The following is a 21,221-nucleotide window of genomic DNA, read 5'->3' on the forward strand; positions in this document are numbered from 1 at the left end:
TTTCTCATTGTGTGTGTTTGTGTGTGTGTTTTTGTGGTGTGTAAATGATTTTATAACTGCCGAGTCAAAAATGACCCTAAGACAATCTTTGTACCATCGTCGTGTACAGCTTTCATGGAAATATGAACAAAGGCGATGCATACAGGCGCATAGCTTTCTGTAAGCATGAGCCAGGCCACTGTCCAATATGATATACAATACGAGGGACTATTTAGGCTACTTTTCGATTTACACTTCATTCATTTAAAATGCCATAGTATTTGCTTTACCCGCATGCTCCATTGCCACTTTTATCCATTTTCATAATTTGACTACACATCTTGCCATAGGTTATCATATTAGAGGTTCTTCGAAATGCAAAACTTTTGGTATTCTTAAGACCTGATTAAACACAACCAATGCACCTAATCCTACAAAACGTTTTTACTGTTTTTAAAACAGAAGGATCTATGAAATAATATTTATTTGTATGGCTGTGGACAGGTCGAGGATATCGGGACAGTAGCCTATTACGCCCAGTCTTAAATCGTTGGATAACAAATATAGGCTGTAAAGATGAGTGTAAAACTATTGACAATAAAAGCGTGCTGTTTTCTGTCAATTTATACAGCTTGTGTCATAAGGGAGATCCAAGGCAGGTTTGATTCATTTACATACAGGGAGGAACCCGGGAATCTGGTCCACAGTAWGGACGCGTTGGGCAGATAAGACACACATTTTATTGCCGTGTGTAGACGCAACAAATCTCGATCAGATAGTGATTGGGTCATCTTGATCGGATGACTACGACCACGGCTTAAGTTTCCAAGTCTTTCACCTTCACATTCCTGTGATTACGACTGCATGCACCTAAAACGATTAACAAATCAAATAGACCACATGTTATGAAAACAATATACAACCTTGTGTACTGTTCTTCCCTTCAATTTCTGAATGCTAAATCCTATTACATTTCATTGTCAACTCACAGATTATGACATCGCATATTTTCATACTTTCAAGTGATCGTTTCCCCTTCCACCCCTTGTAGCTGTACAGTGCCTACAGGTCATCGTCACCCACTTTACTCATGGTCCTTTGAAGACAACTGGTAACTCACAGGGGGAATCAACAGGTCAAATCGCGAGTTTCCGATTTGGAATTCCGAGTTGAATGACCGTTTAAAGCAATTTTCCATATTCCCAGCTGCCTTGAACCGGTCAGATACTTTCCCCGGGATACGTTATTTCAAGGAATACAAGTTATTTAAAGGAAGCTTTATAAACACGTATTCAACACGTGATGAAGAAATAAAATCATTAAATATAGTGTTAACAGCATATGAAGAGGATAGGAACATTATAATAACTCAGAAACAGTGTTATGTGTCCTGATTGATCATATAACCCTACCTACAGTGTATTTGGGAAGTATTCAGACCCCTTGACTTGTTCCACATTTTGTTAAGTTCCAGACTTATTCTAAAATTGATTAAATGAAAAGTTTTCTTCATCAATCGACACACAATAGACCATAATGACAAACACAAACAGATATTTAGAAATTTTTGCAAATATATTAAAAATTAAAAACAGAAATACCTTATTTACATAAGTATTCAGACCCTTTACTAAAAGACTTGAGATTTAACTCAGGTGCATCCTGTTTCCATGTATCATCCRTGAGATGTTTCTACAAACTGATTGGAGTCCACCTGTGATAAATTCAATTCATTGGACATGATTTGGAAAGGCACACACCTGTATATATAAGGTCCCACAGTTGACAGTGCATGTCAGAGCAAAAACCAAGCCATGAGGTCAAAGGAATTGTCCGTCGAGCTCCAAGACAGGATTGTGTCGAGGCACAGATCTGGGGAATGGTACAAAAACATTTCTACAGCATTGAAGATCCCCAAGAACACAGTGGCCTCTATCATTCTTAAATGGAAGAAGTTTGGAACGACCAAGATTCTTCCTAGAGCTGGCCGCCTGGCCAAACTGAGCAATCGAGGGAGAATGGCCGTGGTCAGGGAGGTGACCAAGAACCCAATGGTKTCTCTGACAGAGCTCCAAAGTTCCTCTGTGAAGATGGAAGAAGGACAACCATCTCTGCAGCACTCCACCAATCAGGCCTTTATGGTAGTGGCCAGACAGAAGCCACACCTCAGTAAAAGTCAAACGACAGCCTGCTTGGTTTGCCAAAAGGCACCTAAATGACTCAGACCATGAGAAACAACATTCTCTGGTCTGATGAAACCAAGATTAAACTCTTTGGCCTGAATGCCAAGCGTATGGAGGAAACCTGGCACCATCCCTGCAGTGAAATATGGTGGTGGCAGCATCATGCTGTGGGGCTGTTTTTCAGCGGCAGGACCTGGGAGACTAGTCAGGATCGAGGGAAAGATGAACGGAGCAATGTACAGAGAAATCCTTGATGAAAACCTGCTCAGCAGCGCTCAGGACCTCAGACTGGGGAGAAGGTTCACCTACCAACAGGACAACGACCCTAAGCACACAGCCAAGACGAAGCAGGAGTGGCTTCGGGACAAGTCTCTGAATGTACTTGAACCCGATCGAACATCTCTGGAGAGACCTGAAAATAGCTGTCCAGCGATGCTCCCCATCCAACCTGACAGAGATTGAGAGGATCTGCAGAGAAGAATGGGAGAAACTCTCCAAACGCAAGTGCGCCAAGATTGTAGCGTCATACCCAAGGAGAGACAAGACTTTAATCGTTGCCAAAGTTGCTTCAACAAAGAACTGAGTAAAGGGTATGAATACTTATGTAAATTTAATATTGCATTTATTAATGTTAAATATATTTGCAAAAATTTCTAAAAACCTGCTTTTGCTTTGTCATTATGGGCAATTGTGTGTAGATTGATGAGGGAAAAAAACATATACAGTTGGAAATTTACATACACCTTAGCCAAATACATTTAAACTCAGTTTTTCACAATTCTTGACATTTAATCTGAGTAAACATTCCCTGTRTTAGGTAAGTTAGGATCACCACTTTATTTTAAGAATGTGAAATGTCAGAATAATGGTAGAGAGAATGATTTATTTCAGTTTCATTCCCAGTGGGTCAGAAGTTTACATACACTCAATTAGTATTTGTTAGCATTGCCTTTAAAAACGTTTCGGGTAGCCTTCCACAAGCTTCCCACAATAAGTTGGGTGAATTTTGGCCCATTCCTCTGGACAGAGCTGGTGTAACTGAGTCAGGTTTGTAGGCCTCCTTGCTTGCACACGCTTTTTCAGTTCTGCCCACACATTTTCTATGGGATTGAGGTCAGGGCTTTGTGATGGCCACTCCAATACCTTGACTTTGTTGTCCTTAAGCCATTTTGCCACAACTTTGGAAGTATGCTTGGGGTCATTGTCCATTTGGAAGACCCATTTGTGACCAAGGTTTAACTTCCTGACTGATGTCTTGGGAGGGTGGCAGCACACCATGATGCTGCCACCCTCGTGCTTCACGGTTGGGATGGTTTTCTTCGGCTTGCAAGCCTCCCCCTTTTCCCTCCAAACATAATGATGGTCATTATGGCCAAACAGTTCTATTTTTGTTTCATCAGACCAGAGAACATTTCTCCAAAAAGTACGATCTTTGTCCCCATGTGCAGTTGCAAGCTGTAGTCTGGCTTTTTTATGGCGGTTTTGGAGCAGTTGCTTCTTCCTTGCTGAGCGGCCTTTCAGGTAATGTCGATATAGGACTCGTTTTACTGTGGATATAAATACTTTTGTACCTGTTTCCTCCAGTATCTTCACAAGGTCCTTTGCTGTTGTTCTGGAATTGATTTGAACTTTTCACACCAATGTACGTTCATCTCTAGGAGGCAGAACGCGTCTCCTTCCTGAGCGGTGTGACGGCTGCGGGGTCCCATGAGAGATGAGTGTGTCCTGTGTTGGTTGTTTTTAGGAGAGATGATTAGTGTGTCCTGTGTTGGTTTTTGCTGAGAGACAGGTTTTTGTTAAGTACTTTGTAGCCGCTGCTTCTAAGGTATGTGTGTCCCCATAGGACGCAGTGTTTTTGATTGTTGAAATTGTTTACTTTGTTTGTATTATTCAGTTTCATTTGTTCCCAGGGGGGAAGGGGAAGGCACTTAGGGAGTGCTTAGGCAAGAGGCCCGCGGGCATACATATACCCGTAGTATATTCATTGTCTAGGCACACTAGGTAAGACCTGGGCGGACCACCCCCTGTATTTTGACTAGCGCACCAGGTGGTGCTAAGATAGGTAAGTAGTGGGTAGGTAGTTAATGTAGGAGAGGAGGCTTTGAAATTTACTTTCTTTGCTTTGGTTCCYTTCAGCCCCTTTTCCCCAAATTTACCGCGTGAAGGAATAAATTCGTAGTAAACGTTAAATTCTCTGCCTTTTGTCATCCTTACTCGTACCTACAGTCCCATTCCTCTTTCACTCCATGAGTTAAGTTGTAGCAGGGTGTTGCGTTCCCTCTTCCTAGAAGCGTACGTAACACTTGCATACTATTGTTTGTGCAGATGAACATGGTACCATCAGGCATTTGGAAATTTCTTCCAAGGATGAACCAGACTTGTGGAGGTCTACAATTTTTTTATGAGTTCTTTGCTGATTTCTTTTGATTTGCCCATGATGTCAAGCAAAGAGGCACTGAGTTTGAAGGTAGGCCTTGAAATACATGCACAGGTACACCTCCAATTGACTCAAATGATGTCAATTAGCCTATCAGAAGCTTCTAAAGACATATTTTTCTTGAATTTTCCAAGCTGTTTAAATTAGAGGCACAGTCAACATAGTGTATGTACACTTCTGACCCACTGGAATTGTGATACAGTGAATTATAAGTGAAATAATCTGTCTGTAAACAATTGTTGGAAAAATTACTTGTGTTCCTCAAATGTAGTTATGATATACCATTTTGTAGTTCTGAGTCTCTACTTTTATCCAATGTAAAAAACACAATTTCAAATGTTGCTACATTTGAGCCGGTCGATCACATTTTACTCATCCTAGCAGAGCTGGTTAGGTTGTTTTTATATTATCCAGAGTATTTGTGACTGCAACTGTGCTGTTGGCAACAATGTAATTATGCTTTTTTTGCCCATGTTTACTGACACCGGCCATATTCAACAGGTGTTGAGTGTTCGTAAATGTGTCAGTTATTCTGCGCTCCGGCACACTTAGATGAGAGTGCTCTGAAATCAGACTAGATAGCCAGAGCGAATGTACCTCTATGTCTATCGACAGTTGTCGCAGTGACATTATAAACATTCTATTGAAGTAGGTACTTGCATTGTGGAGTCTTTTGTTTCGACATATAGCTAGCTAGCTAGCTAAACAACGAACCATAATCCCAACTCATGATGTTACTACCCTGCATGAATCTACAGGTAGCTAACCAACCAGGTTCAATGTTAGCTAGCTAACATTAGGCTATAACTAGCAATGCAAATGGCTCTGAGATACAAATAATATTATTACACAGATCATACATGTAACGTTAGCTAGTGAGCCATTCAGCTAATGTTAGCTAGCTAGCTAACAGTGCACTTTAACTTGAAATGAAAACTACTTTCTGACAAAATTAGAAACGTGTAACATCTGAAAATGTAGCTAGCTAGACTATCTCATCAGTTCTCACTCTCTGTCACAGATGCCATGGTTTCCCTTAGTTTGAAGATGTAATCCAGAGACAGGTGTTTTATACAATAGCCTTCTGTGTGTTCTCTTTTCGACTCAAATATGTCTGCATATTTGCAATCAAATGCCAGTATTTTCTCCATCTCCTTAGCTATCATACTCGAATTCCACTGATTTCAAAACTCAATCCTCCAGAAAGTGAGGAGCAACACTTTGGCAGGTCTACTACATGATATCTTTCAAAAAAGCAGTGTTAAAAAGGATTACCTACACATACTGACCAGCTCATGTTGTAGACAGAAGTTTGCTACATGGCAGACCAATCCAAACTCATCTCTCAGCATGTACAGCCCACTCATTATCTCAGCCAATCATGGCTAGCGGGAAGGTTGTTGTATTTTTCTGTGGCTAAACCAACAAGGCTCGTAATTTAACAAATGTATTCGTATTTACAGACAAGTTTGTTATTTCTGCCCAAAAATGCATTTTGATTAAAAAAAAAGTTTTAGTTCAAATGGCGCTCCTGTGAAGTAGTGACGCGCGACATATGCCTAGTTTCCTGAAACGAGTCACATATGATTAGTGTATGTGTAGGTGTGAGCCAATGAAATGTGAGTATGTGTGAGTGAGTGTGCCACTGCTGTAGAGTAGTGGAGTGTGTAGCTCTATGACCTGTTCACATGGCTAATAAACCATTCATAGCAGGCAAGGAATAGTTTTCCTCTCTGTGTGTGTGTGTGAGAGTGAGCATGAGAGTTTCTATGTGTGCTTTTCTGTTCCCCTGTGTATGTCTCAGCGACTGTAAGCACGAGAGAGAGTGTCTGTGTTCCTCTGTCTGTGATGTTCGGCCTCCTGCAGTGACCACACGGAGCGTTCCATTCTGTCGACTAACAAAGGGATGGCTGTTTCCCTTCACTTCAACCGTGGTTCGCCCCAGCACCGCTGACCGTTCGCCACTGAGTTAACCAAATATTTCTCTTCCTGCTCTGAATTTGTCTCAATAAATAGTGCAGCGTTTGAGTTGTTCTTTCTCCTCTGGTTTACCGTGTGTTTGACAGAGCACCCATGAACCCCCTTGAGGTATCACACACAGACACATGCGTTTGTTTTACTATCCTTGTGCGGACCAAACAATTGATTCCCATTCAAAATCCTATTTTCCCAAACCCCTAAACCTAACCTTAACCCTAACCCTAACGTCTAACCCAAGCCCTAACCACTAACCCTAATTCTAGCCCTAACCCTAATGGTAAGCCTAAAATATACTTTTTCCTTGTGGGGATTAGCTAAGTGTCCCCACTTGTCCAAATTGTCCTTGTTTTACTATCCTTCTGGTCCCCACAACGATAGTAAAACCAAACACACACATTCGATCTTTGAACAAAAGCACTTCAATCTTCTGTCATCATGAAGTGTTTTGAGAGGCTAGTTAAGGATCATATCACCTCCACCTTACCCGATACCCTAGACCCACCACAATTTGTATACCACCCCAACAGATCCAAGGATGACGCAATCGCTATTGCACTGCACACTGCCCTATCCCACCTGGACAAGATTAATACTTACAGTATGTAAGAATATTGGTCATCGCTTTCAACAACGTAGTGCCCTCCAAGCTCATCACTAAGCTCAAGGCCCTGCGTCTGAACCCCTCCCTTTGCAAGTGGGTCCTAAACTTCCTGATGGTCGACCCCAGGTGGTGACGGTAGGCAACAAATCCACCCCCTCCTGTACTCCCTGTTCACCCATGACTGTGTGGCCAAGCATGTCCCCAACTCAATCATTAAGTTTGCACAACACAACAGTGGTAGGCCTSATTACCAACAACAACGAGACAGCCTACAGGGAGGTGAGAGCCTTGTCGGAGTGTTTCCAGGAAAATAACCTCTCCCTTAACATCAACACAACGAAGGAGCTGATTATGGACTACACTCTTAGAAAAATGGGTTCCAAATTGGTTCCGCGGCTGTCCCCATAAAATAACCCTTTTTGGTTCCAGGTAGAACCCTTTTTGGTTCCAGGTAGAAGTCTTTTTGGTTCTTTGTAGAGCCTTCTGTGGAAAGGGTTCTACCTGGAACCAAAAGGGTTCTACTTTGAACCAAAAAGGGTTCTTCAAAAGGTTATCCTARGGGGACAGCCGAAGAACCCTTTTTGGTGCTAGATAGCACCTTTATTTCCAAGAGTGTAGTTTTGAGTGTGTTTTATTGTCACTTGCACAAGTACAGTCAGATGCCTTTCTTCCAAGCTCTTTACCAACAATGCAGTAATCAATATGTGTAGTACTATAAAGTAAAGTAGAACAAAAACACATAAGAAATAGAAATAAGATGAACCTGAGTAAGTAAGTAAGCTATGTGCAGGGTCAGTGCCAATACCATATTTAAAATGTGCATTAATAATGGAGTGGTAGGGGTAAGGTGGTAAGGTGACTACGCATCAGGATATATKATAAACAGAGTAGCAGCAGTGTATATGCTGATTGTATGTGAGTGTGTGTGCATGTGTTTAGAGTCAGTATGAATTTGGGTAACTGAATAATACAAAAATAAAAATAAAAACTGCATAATAAATGTGACTGGTCAATTGTGTTTGTCAGGGACTGGGCCCAAGCCTGTAGAGGGTCTAAGAGGCAAACAAACATACAGTATATCTCAATGTTAAAAATACATAATTWAAAAAAATKCWTAATACATAAGAGCATAATTTAGCCACACAGGATCAATAGTTGATAAAAAAATAACAGTGGATTTTATCACATCTGCCAAAATGAAGGAAACACCAACATAGTGTCTTTAAAAGGGTGTTGTGCCGCCACGAGCAACAAGAACAGCTTCAATGAGCCTTGGCATAGATTCTACAAGTGGACCTAAACCATGCCAGAAAATGCACCCCACACCATAACATATACTTTGTATCCCTTGTTTGCTCAACCATTTCCTTTATGTTGGCATTTACCGGTATGCATACAGTCCGGATGGCTGCATTTTCGGCAGCATGTGAGCCAAATATAGGCTACAGCTTGTTGCGTTGTGGCCATAGACATATAATCCATAGATGGGTTTTGTAACATATAACCCTGGCAATTTTACTGTTAAACTCATGGGTAGACTAGCAATGGATGCCAGTCCTGACTTGAATGGGAATCTAGGTATTATGCCATCTAGGTATTACATTTCTATGGTTGGTTGCGGCTATCAGTTTGCCTTTTGCAGATTTCAAAATACAATCGAGGGAAAAACGTAGTTTGGAAAGCAAATGCCTACTGCTGAAAATAGAACTAGAGAGCTTGACACAACTGCGGGAAGCATCGGAGTCAACATGGGCCAGCATCCCTGTGGAATGCTTTCGACACCTTATAGAGTCCATACCCCGATGAATATTGAGGGGGGGGGGGAGGACTCAATATTAGAAAGGTGTTTCATAATGTTTGGTATACTCAGTGTGTATATTGTATATATATTGCCTTCTAATATTGTACAATCTGTGTGTCGCTTCATTGGTCTGGGCTATTGTTCGTTTGAATTCAAGACCAGATTGATCTCAGTTTGTCAGTGTCATTTCAGTCATTTGTGTGGTATTATGTGCTATATAAAAAAACAAAGCCCCGGGTCCTATGTTTTCTTAATCCGGCTCTGAGCCCAACACATCATCGGGGGCACACTGCCTGCCCTCCAGGACATTTACAGCACCTGGTATCACAAGAAAAGCCAAGAAGATCATTAAGGACCACAGCCACCCGAGCCATGGCCTGTTCACCTCGCTAACATCTAGAAGGCAAAGACAGTACAGGTGCATCAAAGCTGGGACCGAGAGACTAATACACAGCTTATATCTCCAGGCCATCAGACCGTTAAATAGTCATCACTAGCCAGCCTCCGCCCAGTACCCTGTCCTGAACCTTAGACATTGTCACTAGCCAGCTACCACCCGGTACTCTACCCCAGAGTTTCCCAAACTTTCTGCACATTGTGTACATTGCATTTTAGTTACACTTAGTTACACACACTTAAGTTACACACTCCATTTTTGTTTATATACTGGATTCTTGACATAGCCCAATAATATATCTACTGTACATATCATTCTTAGTATATTTTGTGTAAATTCATCCGGTGTTTATACGTATAGATTGCATTTGGATTACTGTTACAGTGCTATTTGGTTGTAAAATGTATTTGTTCAGACAATATTATCATTGTGTACTGTTCGACATTTTACTGCATTGTTAGGAGCTAGTAACTAGTAGCATTTTGCTGCACCCGCTACAACATCTGCTAAACTGTGTAAGCAACCGATAAACTTGATAAGATTTAACACACGCACTTATGCACACACACATGCGTGCACACACACACACACACACACACACACACACACACACACACACACACACACACACACCACACACACACACACACACACACACACACACACACACACACACACACACACACACACACACACACACACACACACACACACACACACACACACACACAGTGGGAGAATATGGTACCTACAAGAAAAAAGCCTCTTGTGTTTTGAAGTGTGGTGGGAAAATGCTGAGAATTGACTTCAATTACAAGGGCTTCTCGTATGATAGCCTGGCTTGTGTGTGTGGGTGGAATGTGTGTGTTGATATGTGTGTGTGTGTGTGTGTGGTGTGTGTGTGTGTGTGTGTGTGTGTGGTGTGTGTGTGTGTGTTGTGTGTGTGTCGTATAGTCCTGTTCCTGGTTTGTGTGGTGGTGGGCTGGGTGTGGGGACGCAGGGGAGGATGGGGGCAGTCAGGAGGTGGTCGGGGTGGACTTGGGGCGGGGTGTTGGGTTGGGCGGGTGGGGCGGGGTGGGGGGGGGGGCGGGCGGCGGGGGCGGCGGAGGTCCTACCTGGGCGAGGGACACGGGGGCTGTTCCAAGCGCGCGGCCGGTAGGGTGCTGTGGTGTTGTGGGTGTTGTGAGGTGGGGGTGGGGGTGTATGGGTTGTGTGTGGGGTCTATGGGGAAGCGGGGGGGGTTAGGGTGGTGGTGTTGGGTGTGGGGGGGTGGTGGGGAGGAGGGGTAGGGGGGTTGGGTGGGTGTGTGGTGTGTGTGTGTGTGTGTGTGTTGTGTGTGTGTGTGTGTGTGTGTTGTGATGTGTGGTGTGTGTGTGGTCGCGCGCGCATGTGTGCCGTGCCGTTGCGTGTGAATGTTTGTTTACTATCCTTGTGGCAAACAGAAGTCTTCACAAGGATAGTAAAACAAGGACAATTCAGAAGTGGGGACATTCTGCCAGTTCCCAAAAGGAAAAAGGTTATTTTAGGTTTAGGGTTTAGGTTTAGGATTACAATTAGGGTTAGGGTTAAGAGGGTTTCTGTTTGCCCCTGTATCAAAACTTGGGTTGCACGGACCTATTGCAACTTCCTGCTCTGTCTGCATATATGGCAAGTCAGTCTGGACTGGAGAAGGTGGGAGAACATAGGGTGGTTGTTAGCCTGAGGGATCAACGGTGGCCGAGATCTCAGAGGGTTTACCTGCGATGGTATAATGAGAGGAAGAAAAGGGTTGATTAAGTGCTGAGTAGAAAAAAGTATTATAATAATAAAGCATGCAACTGGATCAATAAATTAATAGATAAATAATTGAAAAAATAAATAATATAATAAATAATAAAACATCACACAAAGGGATTAAGAGATTAWGTGCTGAAAAAATGTTATATTGCTTAATATAAGAAATTACATAAATATGAAAAACAAAACAAGAGACAAAACAAGACAAAGCAAATAAATACAAATTCTCTTCATATTGGTGCCCCCTCTGGCACTCCTAATTGAGCCCCCACCGACCCCTACAGGTCTAGGGCTGTATATTATTCTTTACCATTCAAGCCAAATCGAGCGGTCTTGAGTTTGTCCTTGGAAAAACAACAAGATCTCACAGTTTTACTAATTTTACTTCAGATTGTGACGTTTTTCCACGTTTCTCCAAACGTCAAAGTTAAGGGTTATGGTTTGGGATAGGGTTAAAAACGAGTGACTTCCACTGGAATTGAATAGGATCCGGAGTCATGGGTTAAGGTTTTGGATAGGGTAAAAAAAGTGTCTACCACTGGGTATGGACTTCAGATCCGTAGTCATTGGATTACTCAGGGGCCCATCCTTACCTCAGTGTTAAAGGTGACGGCACTTCCTGATTTGACCTCGGTTTGAAGAATGTTCGTAAAGAAATGCTAGTGGCCATAACTGAAGCCAAACAAGAGTTGTCTTGGGGGTGGTTTGTCCCTCCTGAGTCACCGTAACAACATTATAGCTCCTTCCTAAACGTTGTCACCCCATTAAAATAGTCAGAATGAATCTAGGATAAATGAAGTAATCTGTAATTAATTGAAGTTTTTGCTGAGGAGGTCTTAGTCACATAATTGTACATCTAGCTAAGGTGTTTGGTGCAGTATTTCTCAAGTAAAAAAATGTGAATGAAAAGTTTTCAGTGAACTGCATACTATTGACTACCACCCCGTAGACTCATGTCTGTAGCCATGAAGTGCTTTGAAAGGCTGGTCATGGCTCAAATTAACACCATTATCCCAGAAACCTTAGACCCACTCCAATTTGCATACCGCCCCAACAGATCCACTATTGCACTTCACTCTGCCCTTTCCCAGCTGGACAAAAGGAACACCTATGTGAGAATGCTATTCATTGACTACAGCTCAGCGTTCAACACCATTGTGCCCTTAAAGCTCATCAATAAGCTAAGGACCCTGGAACTAAACACCTCCCTCTGCAACTGGATCCTGGACTTCCTGACCGACCACCCCCAGGTGGTGAGGGTATGTAACAACACATCCGCCACGCTGATCCTCAACACAGGGGCACCTCAGGGGTGCGTGCTCAGTCCCCTCCTGTACTCCCTGTTCACTCATGACTGCACGGCCAGGCACGACTCCAACACCATCATTCAATTTGCCGATGACACAACAGTGGTAGGCCTGATCACCGACAGCGACGAGACAGCTTATAGGGAGGAGGTCAAAGACCTGGCCATGTGGTGCCAGGAAAACAACCTCTCTTTCAACGTGACCAAGACAAAGGAGATGATTGTGGACTACAGGAAAAAGAGGACCGAGCACACCCCCATTCTCATCGACGGGGCTGCAGTGGAGCAGGTTGAGAGCTTCAGGTTCCTTGGTGTCCACATCACTAACAAACTAACATGGTCCAAGCACACCAAGATAGTTGTGAAGAGGGCACGACAAAACCTATTCCCCCTCAGGAGAGAAGATTTGGCATGGGTCCTCAGATCCTCAAAAGGTTCTACAGCTGCACAATCGAGAGCATCCTGACTGGTTGCATCACTGCCTGGAATGGCAACTGCTCGGCCTCCGACCGCAAGGCACTACAGAGGGTAGTGCATACGGCCCAGTACATCACTGAGGCCAAGCTTTCTGCCATCCAGGACCCCTATACCTGGCGGTGTCAGAGGAAGGCCCTAAAAATGGTCAACGACTCCAGCCAACCTAGTCATAGACTGTTCTCTCTGCTACCGCACGGCAAGCGGCAAGTCTAGGTCCAAGAGGCTTCTAAACAACTTCTACCCCAAAGCCATAAGACTCCTGAACATCTAATCAAATGGCTACCCAGACTATTCGCATTGCCCCCCCCCCCCCCCCTCTTTACACCACTGCTACTCTCTGTTGTTGTTATCTATGTATAGTCACTTCAATAACTCTACCTACATGTACATACTACCTCAACTAACTGGTGTCCCCACACATTGACTCTGTACCGGTACCCCCCTGTATATAGTCTCGCTATTGTTGTTTTACTGCTGCTATTTAATTACTTGTTACTTTTATCTCTTATTCTTGTCCGTATTTWWWAAAAAATGCATTAATTGGTGGTTGGGGGCTCGTAAGTAAGCATTTCACTGTAAGGTCTACCTACATCTGTTGTATTCGGCACGTGTGACTAATACCATTTTATTTTATTTGATTGGAGTCTATCGAGTCGGGGGAAAGACTGGCAATGCGCTCAGGACTGATTTCTGAGAACAATAAGATGTCTACAACTTAATCTGCAAGATGTCAAACTAAACTCTGTGTTTGTCAATMAAGCTAGCAAGTAGTAGCTGGCAGGCACTTTGAGCAGCAAGGCCACAATCAGCTGGAGAGTGGCGAGGTGTGRGCTTCTGTGTCGTTTAGTTTTTCTCACTGTCTATTACCAGAGTATTCTTCTGTCTGGCAGTGTTACATAGGGAATCATGTTACAAATCAGGTCGTGGGCAGACACAAGATGCTCGTGAATGGGTTTTGGAATATTGAAAAGTTGCAGGTTTTTCCTCACTGTCTGGAGGTTCTGGCTGCTATGATTGGTTAGAGTGTGCAAAGCTGATAGAGCGCAATCAGCACACCTGCTTTTCTCGTGGTACTGGGCACTGGGCAAGTGGGCATGATTGCAATCCATACCCAACCCTTCAGTAAGTCGTGACGAAGTCATGAAACTCTGTTTCGGGATGAGACTGACTTTCAAAATGTATGCATTTACACTTTGTAATCAATTTTGATACCACAATGAATGTTTCTAACTCAAATTGATTCCACATAGGTTGGCCTTTAACATTATCTTGCTTAATTGGTGTGTCTGTAATTGTTCTGTTTGATCATGGTTCAATTCTGTCTATATTGGCCAGAGACAGGGCCTGACTACTGCATTTAGGGCCCTGGGGCACCAACATTCGGGGGCCAATACCCCTGGAGCTGGAAATCAGCTTACTGCATTTCAACACATTTTCCCAAGGTGCAGAGAGAGAATTTGTCATTTTATAATGGTATTCTACACATTTTGTCAAGAGGCAGATCATTTTTGTTTCAGTTTTAAAGCCAATTTCCTGCAATCCCACATGTTGTGCCCTGGATGCCCATTCGGTATTCCGGCCCTGGCCAGAAAACGGTTAAAGAATAAAGACTCTTATTTTGCTTTATGTTACACGAGCACACACATATGCACGCATGAATGCACGTACGCACGCAKACACACACACTTGTGCTTCATGTCCGAGTTGTCCGACTGACCGAGTTGGTCTCTCATACAAATATCTTTAGTCGTAGAGGTATTTTGAGTGAGCTAGACTTTAGGGGGTAACTTAAAACCTCTGGTGTACAAACTGATACACATGGCCTAGTCTCTCAAATTATTTGGGTATGCAGCACAAATATGTTTTTTACTTTATTTTAACATGTTTTTTCTCATGTTAAATGACACCACAGACTCCCAAACAAAATAATTCCTGTGACTGGTGGTATTGCGTTGACACTGACGACCGTGATATTCATTACAGGCTGAGACACTTCCTGAACTCGTCCCATAGGCTCGTGACCTTCACCCTCAAACCCCATCGGGCTACAGCCAAGAAGGAGGAATTTACACAGGAGATTGATTGGCTAAATCTTTTAATTATTTGGATTTCACAACAGGGCCAGAGTGACTGTCTCAGCCAAACTAAGAATACAGAAATGTTTGATAACACCCCCCAAAAACATGTCCACTGACTTCACTATAGGACCTCATGTTTTCTAGATTAAACAAAAAATGAGTATTTCATAATARTGACAGAAAACAGAAATTAAACACATGGTATTGCGTTTTAATGTTTTACTGTAAAAGGCATCAAACACCCAAGATTTGTCACTTCCTCTGCTCTCTCCACTTCTCTCATGTTTTTACAACTTTGGTTTCTGACGAGTGAGGAGGACGCAGAGAGAAGAGWGTGTTTTACTAGAATATGATATGTGAATTGTGTGTTCATGTGTGTTTGTGTACGTCTGCATATGTGTGTGTGTTTGTGTGTGTACCAACATGTGATATGCCTACACACATTCAACACAATATCCTGTAGAGATTTACTCAGGCATTGTTTCTGTCTGGCTGTTATGACTCCAACCTGACTGCCTCCAGGTTCCCCAAATGCCAAAATCCCACGGCTTTGGCTCCCTAAGAACAGCAAATATAGAATATGTGTTAGGGATAATCTGTCAAGTTCTTCTCATAACTGGATAGATATGTCTATCTGAATGACCTTCGGTCTACATCGCTCGAGTCTCCAATTTCTTTGCTGGCCAGTGTGTGTGTGTGTGTGTGTGTGTTAATTTGCCCAGTGGCGTAACGCAGTTTAGCAGCTGCCCCCCCCACCCCGCAAGGTTCGAGCAAGGCCCATCCCCCAACAAAAAATATTATTACTTTTTTGCCATGGGTCAGAGACAAAAAATTGCTGTTTAAGAGCTCAGGGTCGTAATGTTAACACAATTTGAAATAAAGATTTTGATAGACCAAGGTATCAGCTATCTCCCCTCTTTCATAAAATGCAACTAACTTGATTTATGTCAATAGATTATTCAAATATGTAATACAAATCTCCAAACATATTATAGTTGCTTTATAGCACTTTTTGATGCTCCAGGGCAAATTTCGTTTCCAGATTTAGAACATAAAAAAAACATTTAAAAAGGCAAACATTTTCCCTTAGGTCAGCACAGCACAGAAAATGCTGAAATTGCACATGCTGCAGAACGGTGATTACAATACTTTTTTTCAGATACTCAAAACAGACATGTTTTTGCTCTAAAAATAAAAGTTCAATACAAACATTTGTAAAACATGGAAAATTATTAATTAAAAAAATCACCCCCCCAAAACATAACCATTCTGTCAGATCTTTCAGCACTCTGATGGAGTTGATATTAAACAAAAATCTGAGGGAATTATTATTATAATATATTTTCTATAGGGGGTAGATCAGCTTTAATAATGCAGATAGATTGTAGCTTCCATCAATGTAATTGTCTGCATCATTTCCAGTCCCCCATATATATTTTTTGTAAATATTTACAGTACGAGTCAAAAGTTTGGACACACCTACTCATTCAAGTTTTTTAATTAAAAAAAAACTATTTTCTACATTGTAGAAAAACAGTGAAGACATCTAACTATGAAATAACACATATGGAATCGTGTAGTAACCAAGCAAGTGTTAAACAGATTCTTCAAAGTAGCCACCCTTTGCCTTGATGATAGCTTTGCACACTCTTGGCATTCTCTGAACCAGCTTCACCTGGAATGCTTTTCCAACAGTCTTGAAGGAGTTCCCACATATGCTGAGCACTTGTTGGCTGCTTTTTCTTCACTCTGCGGTCCAACCATCCCTAACGCTATACCTCTCAATTTGGTGAGGTCGGGGTTGTTGGGGCCAAGTCATGCTGATGCAGCTCTCCATCACTCTCATTGGTCAAATATCCCTACACAGCCTGGAGGTGTGTTGGGTCATGTCCTGAACAAGTTCTCATTTACAATGCGACCTGGCCAAATAAAGAAGCAAGTGCGGCACAAACAACAACACGAGTTCACATGGAATAAACAAACATACAGTCAATAATACATAGAAAAAAAGTCTATAACAGTGTGTGTAAATGAGGTAAGATAGGGAGGTAAGAAATAAATAGCCACAGGTGGCGAAATAATCTACAATATAGCAAACACTGGAGTGATAGATGTGCAGAAGATGAGACAGTAGAGATACGCGGTGCAAAGGGAGCAAAAATAAAATAAAAGAGATAACAGTATGGGTGAGTAGTTGGATGGGCTATTTACAGATGCTAATGTACGGTCAGTGATCTGTGAGCTGCTCTGAGCAGCTGACTTAAGAGCTAGTGAGGAGATATGAGTCTCCAGCTCAGTGATTTTTGTATTCGTTCCAGTCATTGGCATCGAAGAACTAGGAAAAGCGGCCAAAGGAGAATTGGCCTTGGGGGTGACCCAGTGAAATAACCTGCTGGACGCGCGCTACGGGTGGTGCTCTATGGTGACCAGTGAGCTGATATAAGCAAAGACTTACAGATGACTGGACCCAGTGGTTTGGCGACGAAATGAAGAGAGGGCAGCCAACGAGAGCATCCAGTCTCAGTGGTGGGTAGTACAGGGGGAGAACAAGTATCTGATACACTGCTGATTTTGCAGGTTTTCCACTTACAAAGCAGTAGAGGTCTGTAATTTTTATCATAGGTACACTTCAACTGTGAGAGACAGACATCTAAAACAAAATCCAGAAAATCACATTGTATGATTTTAAGTAATTAATTTGCGATATTATTGCAATGACATAAGTTGAACACATCAGAAAAGCAGAATTAATATTGGTACAGAAACCTTTGTTTGCAATTAAAGAGATCATACGTTCCTGTAGTTCTGACCAGGTTTGCACACACTGCACAGGTTAAGGCCCACACCTCCATACGAGACGTTCTCCAGATCCTTCAGGTTTCGGGCTGGTCGCTGGCAATACGGACTTTCAGCTCCTCCAAAGTTTTTTCTATGAGTTCAGGTTCTGGAGATCTGGCTAGGCCACTCCAGGACCTTGAGATGCCTTCTACGAGCCACTCCTTAGTTGCCCTGGGTGTGTTTCGGGTTGTGTGCATGCTGGAAGACCCAGCCACGACCCATCCTTCAATGCTCTACTGAGGGAGGAGTTGTTGGCCAAGATCTCGCGATACATGGCCCATCCATCCTCCCTCCAATACGGTGCAGTCGTCCTGTCGCCCTTTGCATAAAAGCATCCCAAAGATGGAGTTTCCACCTCCATGGCTTCACGGCTGGGATGGTTCTCGGGTGTTGTACTCATCCTTCTCTCCTCCCAAACACGGCGAGTGGGAGTTTAGACCAAAAGCTCTATTTGTCTCATCAGACCACATGACTTCTCCCATTTCCTCCTCGGATCATCGATGGTCATTGCAAACTTCAGGACGCCGTGACTTGCGCGGCTTGAGCAGGGGCACTTGTGTGCGCTCAGATTTAATCCATGACGGCGTAGTGTGTAACAATGGTTTCTTTGAGACTGTGGTCCCAGCTCTCTCAGGTCATTGACCAGTCCCCGTGTGTTCTGGGCTGATCCTCACTTCTCATGATCATTGAATGCCCCACGAGGGAGATCTGCATGGAGCCCCAGACCCGAGGGTGATTGACCGTCGATCTTGAACTTCTTCCCATTTTCTAATAATTGCACCAACATTGTGCCTCTCACAACTGCTTGCCTATTGTCCCTGTAGCCCATCCAGCCTTGTAGAGGTCTACAATTTAACCGGCTGATGTCCCTTACACAGCTCTCTGGTCTTGGCCATTGTGAGGGTTGGAGTCTGGCTGATGAGTTGTGGCACAGTGTTCTTTAACAAGGTCGAGTTCAAAAGTGCAGTTAATACAGGTAAGAGTGGAGAAAGGAGGGACTCTCTAAATGAAAAACTAACAGGCTGTGAGGCACGGAATTTCTTACTGGTTGGAGCATGAATAAACTACTATGTCATGAATAAATGGAAAATTAATTACTAAACATCCATACAATGTGATTTCTGGATTTTTGTTTTTAGATTCCGTCCTCACAGTAGTGTACCTATTGATAAAATTATACAGACCTCTACATGCTTGTAGTAGGAAACCTGCAAAATTAGCAGTGATGCAATATATTTCTCCCCCTGTATATGGGGCCGTTGGCTGCACAAAGGATGTCCACGGATAGACTGCATCCAACTGGCTGAAGTAGGTGTTGGTATATTTTTGTAAATTACATCGCCGAAGCCAGGATCGGAGATAGTCAGCTTTACGAGGGTATGTTTGGCAAACGGTGAGGAGGCATTTGTTGGCGAATAGGAAAGCCCGATTCTAGATTTAATTTATGGATCTGAGATGACTTAATGTGAGTCTGGAAGGAGAGTTTCAGTACTAACTCAACACCTAGGTGTATTGTATAGTTGGTTCCACATGATCTAATGTCAGAACCGTCCGCAGAGTAGTCGATGGCTAGTGGTGGGTGGAGGAGGGCTCTTACTTCGCCATGGACTGTTATCAGTGCCCACAAATTTTTTGAATTAGTGCTAGCAGGATGCAATTGGTCGGTTTGAAAAAGCTAGGCCTTAGGCTTTCCTACATGACTGTATATTGGTTCCTTGACTTCCCTGAAAAGTTGGCATATCGCGGCGGGCTGATTCGATGCTAATGCAGGCACAAAACCACAGGATGTTTTTGTGCTAGTCACGGGGCAGTGCCAGTCTGGGGTGGAACAAGGGCAATATTGTTCTATAGTTCTACATTTTTGAGACGGCGGCATGGCTTATTTGAAGATGACGGGGAAGAGACAGCAACCAGGCATCCTCTACTGATGGGATGAGGTCAATATCCTTCCAGGATACCCGGGRCAGGTCGATTAGAAAGGCCTGCTCGCTGAAGTGTTTTAGGGAGCGTTTGACAGTGATGAGAGGTGGTCGTTTGACCGCGGACCCATCACGTAAGCAGGCAATGAGGCAGTGATCGCTGAGATCCTGGTTGAAGACAGCAGAGGCGTATTTAGAGGGCAAGTTGGTCAGGATGATATGTAAGAGGGTGTCCATGGTTACGGATTTAGGGTTGTACTTTGTAGGTTCCTTAATAATTTGTGTGAGATTGAGGGCATCAAGCTTAGATTGTAGGACAGCCGGGGTACTGTTTAGGTAACCTAACAGTACAAACTCTGAAGATAGATGGGGAGCAATCAATTCACATATGGTGTCCAGGGCACAGCTGGGGGCTGAAGGGGATCTATAACAAGTGGCAACAGTGAGAGACTTGTTTCTGGAAGGTGGATTTTTAAAAGTAGAAACTCGAATTGTTTGGGCACAGACCTGGATAGTATGACAGAACTCTGCAGGCTATCTCTGCAGTAGATTGTAACTCCGCCTTTGGCAGTTCTATCTTGTCGGAAGATGTTATAGTTAGGGACGGAAATTTCAGGATATTTGGTGGCTTTCCTAAGCCATGATTCAGACACGGCTAGGACATCATGTTTGGCAGAGTGTGCTAAAGCAGTGAATAAAACAAACTTCGGGAGCAGGCTTCTAATGTTAACATGCATGAAACCAAGGCTTTTACGGTTACAGAAGTCAACAAATGAAAGCGCCTGGGGAATGGGAGTGGTGCTGGGGTCTGCAGGGCCTAGGGTTAACCTCTACATCACCAGAGGAACAGAGGAGAAGTAGGATAAGGGTACGGCTAAAGGCTATAAGAACTGGTCGTCTAGTGCGTTCAGAACAGAGAGTAAAAGGAGCAGATTTCTGGGCGCAGCAGAATAGATTCAAGGCATAATATACAGACAGGGTATGGTAGGATGTGAGTACAGTAGAGGTAAACCTAGGCATTGAGTGTCGATGAGAGAGGTTTTGTCTCTAGAGGCACCAGTTAAGTCAGGTGAGGACACCGCATGTGTGGGGGGTGGAAGAACAGGGCTGTCTAAGCCCTTGGTCAGGGCTAGGGGCTCTACAGTGAAATAAGACAATAATCACTAACCAAAACAGCAATAGACAAGGCATATTGACATTAGGGAGAGGCATGTGTAGCCGAGTGATCATAGGGTCCACTGATTAGCACTAGATGAGTCAGGGAGCCAATTCCGTAGTCGCTGCTACGCTAGGCGAGCTGGAGACACAGCAATTCAGACAGCTAGCGGGCCGGGGCTAGCAGATGGGCATCCAGTGTTGAGACCACCTCGGACGGTTATGTCGGCAGACCAGTCGTGATGGTGTAACGCTCGTCTTCCTCCTCAGGGCGGCTCATGCGGCTCCTGACTG

This window comes from Salvelinus sp. IW2-2015, linkage group LG25, assembly GCF_002910315.2.
Source record: "Salvelinus sp. IW2-2015 linkage group LG25, ASM291031v2, whole genome shotgun sequence".
In the NCBI taxonomy this organism is placed as follows: Eukaryota; Metazoa; Chordata; class Actinopteri; order Salmoniformes; family Salmonidae; genus Salvelinus; species Salvelinus sp. IW2-2015.